Raw genomic sequence first — 9,280 nt, 5'->3', positions numbered from 1 at the left:
TAATTGGATTTTCTCCAGTCCTCACCCTTCTGCTTTGTTTTACAACTAGAGAGCCAATTGGGATCCCATTCATTACCCAACAGGTGCTGACATTTAGTTTGATACTCCCATCATCAGTTCTCAGACACTAGTTAATTGTACAAATATAGTCCAACATAACCCACATGTGTCTTGCTATGTCATGCAAAAGAACTGCTCTGCCATTCTCTGTAACTGCTATCTCAACAGCTGTAAACTTTGATCTTTTCACACAAGGGATTTGTCTCTCCATTTGAAGTAATTATAAAATAACTTTACCAAACCTGAGTTTTCTCCATAATACAAGTGGGAGGGGGATATGCTTTCCTTTATTCTTGAAATACTCAATTTCCTTGCATGCACTCTGATTAGAAGTATATTTAAGTTGGAATAATTTTTACAACAGATGTAGACAGAAATGGGGTTGCATTTCTGTCTTACAGAATAATGATTACATCATATGGACAAGAACTTTGAGTATGTATGTATGTATGTATGTATGTGTGTATGCATGGCACATCTGCCAGTAGCTTCTCGTGGGTCGATTAATTAATTAAATAATTAATACTGGCCGCCATGTATAGCCTATCGTGTGCTGAAAAATGGCGTTAAACCCTACAACAACAAAAACAACAACAATGGCACATCTGCACTATCATAGCCACCACACAGAGCCAGGTTAATTAGGTAGAAATATTTGTTAAGTTTAATTTGCTGATAATTGTAACTGATGAGATATTCCACTCTCAGATTTGAGCAAATTCATGTGGGTGCTCTTAGGACTGACTGAATGTATATTTAAATTGTATTTGAAACAACTTCCAAACTCAATATCAAGCCCTAATAGTCAGGGTTGGTTCATCATGCTAAACCTATTATACACATAGGTAGACCATCTCCAATCATATCCTAAACTTCAAAGCCTAGAGACAAGAAAAGTTTGGAGGACACGTGCAATATTATTAATAGATCAACTCATCCATATATCCAGGATTGCATAATCCCTAAACTTTCATCAAAATACTCAAGATGACTAGTAGATTTACTTTGTGTTTTTGTTTTGGAAAACAGTAAAATTTCCAAGTCTGGACATATATTTGTTCATTCAGAAAGTGCTCTTGTTTTTACATCTTAATGAATCTCTCTCTCTCTCTCTCTCTCTCTCTCTCTCTCTCATTAAGAATTTATTTCAACTCTAGTGGTTTTTCCCCTTCTGCTGGGGAACTAAGGCCAGCAAAGCAACAAATTTATTAAAAGATATATGATTTTAAAATAAATTTTAATCTTTTTCAAATAATCTTGCTAAAATATTTTTCTTATAAAATATATGTTGAAAAGGTAAATGTGTAAATAAACATCGAACAAATATTCTCATGAAGGCAGTCACAGTCTCTAGGCTGAAATTTTGTTTTGAAATCAATTTCATTACTTCTTTTTAACTGCTGAATGTGGTAACAATCTCTAATATTCTTCAACAATAACACCATCTTCAATTTAACTGTTATGGTGGACATATTGGAATCGATATTGACATCATTATTAGTAGTATATGGGGTCACCCTAGCGTCAAGTGGACTTACCATGCAAAAACAGTCGATTCACTCTGGCGTCAAGGGGAATTTAACATGGGAAATTTTAACATGGATGGAACTGTAGAGCGTCAAGGGGAATTGAACATGGAAATTGAACAGGACCGGTACTTTAACGTCAATGGGACTTTAACGTTAAAATATGGGGTTTGCACTTTGTCGTAAATGGAAATTGAACATGGGAATGTCACCTGGATGTCAATGGGAATTGAACTTTGGGTGACGTCATGAGGTTTATAGGGTCAAAACATTTTATAGGGCTTTTAATGTATTTGTAAGGACAAAGGGTAGATAGGGACAAACATACAAATACACATTTAAACACACAGAAAAGACGACAGAAATGTTCTAAAACAAACTTCACAGAGAGAATAGAGGCTCAAAAAAGAAAAGTCTATTGTATGGGTTCAAAACATTTATTCAAGTATATACATGGGCTCTCTGGCCTGTGCTTTGGTCTAAGCACTATCCATTTAATACATAAACATTTCTACATCAAACAAACCTATTTACTAGTTATTTAGTTCTTGGCTCTAGTAAACCTGTTTACATTTAATGTTCATTTATAAGAAAAAGCTAACACAAAACAAGTAACATGCAATCAAATAGGACAAAGTTCATGTTTCTCTCTCTCTATTCGTCTCACACGTTGTTAAAAATCTGGTCAGCTAGCACTTGTGTCCCAGCGTAGATATTTCCCATCACTTAATCCGTTTCATTCATAAATCGGCTGTTATATCCATCGTGCTAGGTACACTTATCAGTAAGCAGATCAAGTGCAGTCATCGTCTTCTTCCCATGGAGGTACAATGTATACCATATGAATGGTTACTTTTCCTTCGTTGATGTCAAATTTTCCTCTCATCGACTGCACGTCTTCAATAGCCCTAAAAAGTTTGGACGAAGTTATTTCTGCAGGTGTGCTAAATCCGAGACATACAGGTGAGTTCAAACTGTCGTGATACATAGATAGGCTCAAACGACCTCGATCTTTGACTTGGCAATGACATTTGAGTTCCTCTAACAGTGAGTCAAGTAGGTCCGTAATGAAACCTGCTACTTCCTCGGCTGAAATGTCAGACGCGAAGTCTCTAAATTTCACCGTGTAGGTGTAAGTTGTCGTTCTAAATTTTCTTGAGGTCGCTGTCTGAGTCATTTGGATGCTAAAATACTCCTGTAGGTCTACTGAATCCTTTCCCTTCTTGGACGCACTTTGCTGTGACGGTATGGTAGTGAAAGAGGTCAGTGATGTTTGTTCCTTCTCTTTTTTCATCTGCGTAGAGTGATTCATCTTTCTCGTTGCTTGTCCTCGCAATGAAGTGTCGTTCTTGGAAGTCGTCCCTTTTTATACTGGGTGATATCAGTATGTCCATAAGGTAAAGTTTTGTGGTCTGGAAGTTTCACTAGCTGCACGTAGTTTGTCGTGGCGTTAGTACATAAATAACTAAGATGTGTTACTGCATTGGTGATGTGATAGTGAGGCAAAGAATAACACCCGAGTTTCTCGTTGGACTTGAGTCTTACGCTCTATACTTGCTGTTTGAAGGGATTCATTTTTTCTCAATTGGTCTTAGTAGTGACAATGAACTGTTGGTCTTGGACGTTGTCCTTTTTTATATGCTGACCAATATTGATGTGACCGTACGGCAAAGTAAAGTGGTTGGGAAGTCGCACTCGCTTCTGGTACACGATTTGATAGACTTTTTCCAAGGGTCGACTGACGATGTGGTGAGTGGATAAACGTACAATCTTGTTCGGCTGGTAGGTGGTCACTTTAAAGTTTGCATCCTCTCCAGACTGCAAGGCTTCTTTCAATACGCCAAAGTTGACCACACGACTGGTACGATAATTCAGAGTCAATTCTTTCACTTTACACTCTGTGTGCACTTCTCCTTGTGGGTCCCGGTATCCGTAGCCGTAATTTTTAGGACCGCCACTCGCGAAACTTAGAATCTTGTCGTCAGGATGTTCGTCTGTCCAGGCTCCTAAACGGTCTCCTTCGATGTTAGGGTGTTGCTGACCCGGTCGATCGATGTAGATGCAACTGTCCGTGTCAAAGTACAGGACGCGATCCCCTAACAGTTCTAAAGCTTCGTACAATTTTAAGCGAGCATGAGCTGTCACGTAAGCCGCAATGATGACATTTCCAAAAGGGTCGTCTTGTACAAAGTCCAGATCTTCTTCGTAATTGACCAAGATTAAATTCTCTCGAACGACGTCCACGTGTTTCATGTATTTGGTTTTGTCGTGAATCATCTGGAAGTAGCGGGAAGGTTCTGTCAAATATTCCGTCTTGGGTAAACACGGTCGTTGTGCCATTTTACCCCACAAGCAATTTAACATCACTTTGGCAAACGATCGCCTGCCTTCGTTTTTCTCGATGTGGTCTAAAGTGATGCCTTCTTGTTCCCGGTATTTCTCTTTGAATTTTATTTGGTCTTCGGGAGTGTGACACCAGGAAGGATAGCCGCTGGCTTCTTGCTTCAGTTTCAAAAAGGCATCCACGTAGTCTGCGAAAATGCCTTTCTGAGTAGGGTCACCCTTGTGGTATTGTTGTGTCTTGGGAAAGTGGCAAATTTCGTACACTTCTAACAGTTGGTATCCCATGTCCATAGCTTTGAACAATTCTACGCTGACCCAGGTTCCCGTCAAGGCCCGTTCTTCCTGTGTGTGCTGACAAGGCTGATCTTGGTTGCACGTTTCGGCACAAGTACGGCACAAGGGAAACATCAGTTTGCCTTGACAATGGTGAGGTAAGACGGGATGGTATAGGTTCGTGGGAGGCAAAACTTTGTACTTGATCAAGCCTTCGTATTGTCGAATGTTGACCAGGTCGATGTGTTCCGTCAGCAATCGCGGGTGCCCTGTAGGAAAGTGACAATATTTGCACACGTAGGGATACAGCGAACACACATCCAAGTATTCGATTTCTTCTCCTTTCTCTTCGTCGGCTTGGTACAGCAAACAGGTGGCATTGGTCCTTCCTCCGTACAAACTATCCCTCGGGTTCAGGGGGTCCATCAGCTTGTAACTTTCCACGACACGTTTAAACTCGGGATCGATTTTCAAACGGTGATCGTATTCGTGTTTCCACATTTCCACCACTTGGTATCCTTGCTGTTCTAACTTCAAGCGTCGCTGACACGTGTCGTGGTACAGGTCTCCCATGGTCCGTTGTAAAAACTGATTTTTAGTGTCACGGTCAGGGTAGCAGACGGGACATCCGTGAAATAAGCAACCGTTAAACTCATACACGATCTTGGGGTTTTTTAAGTCCCAGCCATCAACCGAATACGTTCCGATGGTCCTTTCGCCTCCTCCGTTGCGGGCATGCTGAATCCATTTGCCTTCCTTGTCGCACAAGTAATGTAACCAGCGTAGGGCTTTGACCGAGTATTGACGCTTGACATAGTTGGTCGTTTGAGGACTGATGACAGCCACGGTCTTTTGAGGCATGAATCGTTGGCGGTACACTAAGGAACACGCTTTGGCAATGGTGCAAGCTTCTTTCAAATAATCGACCCCTCCGAGTTCCATGAACAGTTCTCGAAATTTTCCACAGCAACGTCGTAAAATGTCTACGTCGGAACGACAATACTTTAACATTTCTTCCTGAAAGTCGAAGGGGTCAGAGGCATGAGCCTGGTACCAAGCGTAGAAATCTTCTCGTTGTTCGGTACGCATGTTGTCGGGGTCGTAATAGTGAGCCTCAGGCAAATGGGGTAGAACGGCATGTTGATTGGCTTCCGTATTGAAAAAGTGTGGAAAGTACCCTTTAGCCATTTCTGTCATTCCAAACGTTTTAGGCATTCGACTCAAAGGCATGGCCAAGTAACTCATCGAATCTTTAAACTGCACTTGTCCCACTTGCATGAAAATGAATTTGGCTCCGTTCAAAGTGACTTTAGGACGTTCGGTGCCATGTTTCGTATAGAACCTCAAAAGAAACTGTCCATCGTATCCGGAGAAATTGTGAGCCATCACTGTGGCATGGCGATGACAATCTCGGTAACGTTCGATGTCCTCTTTGCCCCATGTCTTGTCGATAGGGTCTAAGACCCATTTGGCAAAATCGTCATGCGTCTTTGGTCCTCGAAAGATTTTTCACGCCCTCCAGGAATTTTGATGCAGTGAGGGCAATAACTGAAGATAGGTTCTTGAATACACTTCTCGCACGCTCGATGAGCCACGCAGAAATTAGGAATGTGAATGCCAGTCTCTTTCATGCATTCGAAATCGAAAAAGATGAAATTGCCTTTCTTCTTGTGACCGTCCTCTTTCTCTGGTGGGGGTTGGTATTTTTGCACGTAACATTGGTGTTCCAAGTCCACGATGTGGTGACAAATGTGACATTTTTTCTTTCCTGAACATACGTGTGCCTTGACACTATTGGTACGTATGACTTGTCCACACGCGGGGCACAATCTCAGCAGTTGACAAGCGCATTTCTTCTGTGAACCTTGCGTCTTCAAATGTTGTTGGTAACAGGTAGGGCTGACAAACGTGCGCAGACAAGTTGAACAAGGCACTGGTCCTTCGCTCAGACAGGGTTGAGAGGCCAAACATCCTGAGCATTTCCATCCACAATGTTTGTGTTGCTCTCGATTATTATAACCATAGTCACATTTCTCACAATAATAAACATATCCCAGGAATCCACTGATACTGGTAATGGTATCGAAATGTTCATCGTGATGATAAAGGTGAATGTATTTTCCGTCCTTAAAATCTTGGCCTCGAAACAACAGAGACCCGCGCATTTCTTGAGGGTGCACTTTCAAGGTGTAGCGTGGAGCTAGGGCATCTTGCAATTTTTGCATCTCAGGAATGCCACCGGGTGTGTCTTTGGACAGGCCGGCTTGTTGTAACAGGAGTTCTGTTTCATTTCGTTGTTTGGCTCGGTCGGATTGTTGAATAGTTTTCCAGGTTCTTTTCCATTCTACCGTGTCGTTCTTGTTGGCATAGGTTCGTCCCACCACGATGGCACGGGCTAAACGCATCTGGTCATGAGGGTTGTTAATTCGGACGAGACTTGTTTTGGCGTTGCGAAGGTCGTCCACCAATAAGACCTTTTTGCGTCCTGTCCCTTGAGGAAGAGAGACGTGAGCCATTTTCAGTGTGGCTTTACCATCGGTGATGTCAAACTTGTCATTGGATTGTTGCACCTGTTGTATCTTGTCCATGACTTTGGAAGGGGTCAGTTCTGCGGGTCTGCTAAACTCGATCCAAACAGGGGATTTCAAGCTGTCGTGTTGTATGGATAGTGTCAAGCGATCGTCTTCTTTGGGTTGACATTGTCGCTTGAGTGTGGTAAGCAAAGAATCCCACATCTCGGTGATGAACCCTTCTGCTTTCTCCAACGGTACGTCGGACTTGAAATCTTTAAACTTCACCGTGTAGGTGTAAGCCGTGGTTCTAAATTTTCTAGAGGAGCGCTTTTCCGTCTCTCGAATGTGATAGTACTTTTCAGGGTTGACTGGTGAACTTTGGTTTGGAGTAGACTCTCTCTGTCTGGTCGCAGACGTGGAATGTGTTGGTTCAGGTTCGCTCATGTCTCCTATTTGAGCGAACACTTCTTTTCGTGTGTGAGGCGATACGTCACTTCGCTGCCTCTTACGTTCTTCTTCTCTCTCACTGAAATCGTGCGATCGTTTCATCTCGATTGCTGATTCAGAAATGATTTAACCAAGTTCATTCTTTCCATATATACCCTCTCTACCTCTCGTTGTGACAATGACTTGGTATATTTCACAAGGCAAGTGAAAGCCAAGCATATAGGAACCCAACGACAGCGTTGCGTCTTAAACACCTCATGCATCTTGACGACCCTTCGATTCAAACCCTACCACGAAAGAAAATAGTTGCAAGAAAAATAAAACAGACAGTTGGTGTCTTCAAGAGAGCTAGAGACGGCACTGTGTCGCTGGGACACGTACGTACGTACTCCAGAAAACTACGCTACTCGACAACGTGAGTGTGCTTGTCAAAATGTTTGAATAAGATTAAAAATGTTTGTCAGTTTCAAAACGCGAACCAGTACTGTGTCCGTTTAATATTTGATGTGGCAAGAAGAAATGGTACAATACGCAACAAAGGGTTTGTATGTTTACACTCCAATCTGTCTGTACTGCAATGGTAACAGCGCTCTTGCGTTGGCATTATTTTGCCACACTACCTTTTAAATAAAACAATGCATCACTCATCATAAACGATTTCATTGGCTATACTTATTTTCTTACCGCTTTCGCTTGGAATTGACTTCAGTACCTTTTCGCACAGCGACAAGATCGGACGTGTTTTTATATTCTGCGTCTGGTCGCTACACTACTTGCCCTGAATTTACAACCAAACAATGTGTTACACATTGTAATTGACTTCATTGGCTAACCGATATTTTACACTTCTGTCTCTGTTGATGTGAGTGTGCTTGTCAAAATGTTTGAGTAAGATTAAAAATGTTTGTTAGTTTCAAAACGCGAACCAGTACTGTGGCCGTTTAATATTTGATGTGGCAAGAAGAAATGGTACAATACGCAACAAAGGGTTTGTATGTTTACACTCCAATCTGTCTGTACTGCAATGGTAACAGCGCTCTTGCGTTGGCATTATTTTGCCACAATACCTTAAAAAAAAAAAACCAATGCATCACTCATCATAAACGATTTCATTGCCTATACTTATTTTCTTACCGCTTTCGCTTCGAATTGACTTCAGTACCTTTTTGCACAGCGACAAGATCGGACGAGTTTTTTTTTATTCTGTGGCTTGTCTATACAATACTGTCAACAAGCCCTGAATTTACAACCAAACAATGTGTTACACATTATAAGTGACTTCATTGGCTAACCGATATTTTACAATTCTGTCTCTATTGATGTGAGTGTGCTTGTCAAAATGTTTGAGTAAGATTAAAAATGTTTGTCAGTTTCAAAACGCGAACCAGTACTGTGGCCGTTTAATATTTGACGTGGCAAGAAGAAATGGTACAATACGCAACAAAGGGTTTGTACGTTTACACTCCAATCTGTCTGCACTGCAATGGTAATAGCACACTTGCGCTGGTATTATTTTGCTACACTACCTTTAATAAAACCCCAATGCATCACTCATCATAAACGATTTCATTGGCTATACTTATTTTCTTACCGCTTTCGCTTCGAATTGACTTCAGTACCTTTTTGCACAGCGACAAGATCGGACGTGTTTTTTTTTATTCTGCGGCTGGTCGCTACACTACTGTCAACAAGCCCTGAATTTACAAACAAACAATGTGTTACACATTGTAAGTGACTTCATTGGCTAACCGATATTTTACAATTATGTCTCTATTGATGTGAGTGTGCTTGTCAAAATGTTTGAGTAAGATTAAAAATGTTTGTCAGTTTCAAAACGCGAACCAGTACTGTGGCCGTTTAATATTTGACGTGGCAGTGTAAACTGAGAGAATATAGGACGAACATTGTTATATTTTTTCCTGAACCCATGTTTTGACTTTAGAATTCAGAGTTAACCATAGGAAGGGTTATACAGTGCAATGTCATTTGTTTCATTCTTAAAAAAAGCCGTGTGATTGTCTTTTTTTCTGAAAAACTGTAAATCTAACGTTAAAAGAAAAAAATTGCGTGACATATTGCAGTTCCAAAACCGGATAAAGTTACGATACCAGAATTGTG

Source organism: Sinohyriopsis cumingii, chromosome 6, assembly GCF_028554795.1.
Source record: "Sinohyriopsis cumingii isolate HCF-2022 chromosome 6, ASM2855479v2, whole genome shotgun sequence".
Taxonomy (NCBI): Eukaryota; Metazoa; Mollusca; class Bivalvia; order Unionida; family Unionidae; genus Sinohyriopsis; species Sinohyriopsis cumingii.
Note: the sequence above shows the minus strand (reverse complement) of the source record.